The following is a 1,899-nucleotide window of genomic DNA, read 5'->3' on the forward strand; positions in this document are numbered from 1 at the left end:
AGGTGGGTGCTGCCCACCTGGTGGCCCCGTTGACCCTCAAACTGACGCTATAAAATCCCATATTTCCAGAAAAATATCAGGGAGAAAGAATTATCGCATTTCACGTGACGGACCCGCCGCCGTCTCCTATTCTTCATCAGGAGGCCAGATCTGGAGTCCGTTTGGGGCTCCGGAGAGGGGGATCTTCGATCTTCGTCATCAGCAACACATCTCCATTGCTAATTCCATGATGCTCCCCACCGGGAGTGAGTAATTCCTTGCGTAGGCTCGCTGGTCAGTGAGGAGTTGGATGAGATTCATCATGTAATCGAGTTAGTTTCGTTAGGGCCTGATCCCTAGTATCCACTATGTTCTGAGATTGATGTTGCTATGACTTTGCCATGCTTAATGCTTGTCATTTTGGGCCCGGGTGCCATGATTTCTGATCTGGATCATTTATATTATCACCTTATTATCCATGTTCTAGATCCGATCTTGCAAGTTATAGTCACCTACTTGGTGTTATGATCTGGCAACCCTAGAGTGACAATAGACAGGACCACTCCCGATGATGAGCGTAGTTTGAGGAGTTCATGTATTCACCATGTGTTAATGCTTTGTCTGGTTTCTCTATTAAAAGGAGGCTTTAATATTCCTTAGTTTCCAATAGGACCCCGCTGCCACGGGAGGGTAGGACAAAAGATGTCATGCAAGTTCTTTCCATAAGCACGTATGACTATTTACGAAATACATGCCTACATTATATTTATGAACTGGAGCTAGTGTCGAATCACCCTAGGTTATAACTGTCTCATGATGAATATCATCCAACGAGTCACCGATCCAATGCCTACAAATTTATCTTATATTGGTCTTGCTAAGTTACTACTGTTGCTACTGTCATCGTTACTGCTACAATATCACTGCTATCACTGTTACCGTTGCTACTGTTGTTATCATCAAAACTATCATACTACTGTGCTACTAATCACTTTGCTACATATAATTAATCTCCATGTGTGGTTGAATTGACAAGTCGGCTGCTAATACCTTCAAATATTCTTTGGCTCCCCTTGTGTCGAATCTATAAATTTGTGTTGAATACTCTACCCTCAAAACTGTTGCGATCCCCTATACTTGTGGGTTATCGGCTCCTACATGTTCTATGAAGATCTTTATCTGTCGAACCGTCATGACAACATATGTTATTCCCTTTGTCCATCGGTATGTTACTTGCCCGAGATTTGATCATCGGTATCTTCATACCTAGTTCAATCTCGTTACTGGCAAGTCTCTTTACTCGTTCTATAATACATCATCCCGCAACTAACTCATTAGTCACTTTGCCTACAAGACTTCTTATGATGTGTATTACCGAGAGGGCCCAGAGATACCTCTCCAATACTCGGAGTGACAAATCCTAATCTCGATCTATGCCAACCCAACAAACACCTTCAGAGATACCTGTAGAGCATCTTTATAATAACCCAGTTACGTTGTGACGTTTGATAGCACACAAGGCATTCCTCTGGTATCCGGGAGTTGCATAATCTCATAGTCGAAGGAATATGTATTTGACATGAAGAAAGCAATAGCAATAAAACTAGACGATCAATATGCTATGCTAACGGATGGGTCTTGTCCATCACATCATTCTCCTAATGATGTGATCCCGTTCATCAAATGACAACACATGTCTATGGTTTAGGAAAGTTAACCATCTTTGATTAACGAGCTAGTCTAGTAGAGGCTTACTAGGGACACGGTGTTTTGTCTATGTATCCGCACATGTATGAAGTTTTCGGTTAATACAATTCTAGCATGAATAATTATCATTTATCATGATATAAGGAAATATAAAATAACAACTTTATTATTGCCTCTAGGGCATATTTCCTTCAATATGCATATGATTCCTTG

Source organism: Triticum dicoccoides, chromosome 2B (assembly GCF_002162155.2).
Source record: "Triticum dicoccoides isolate Atlit2015 ecotype Zavitan chromosome 2B, WEW_v2.0, whole genome shotgun sequence".
Classification (NCBI taxonomy): domain Eukaryota; kingdom Viridiplantae; phylum Streptophyta; class Magnoliopsida; order Poales; family Poaceae; genus Triticum; species Triticum dicoccoides.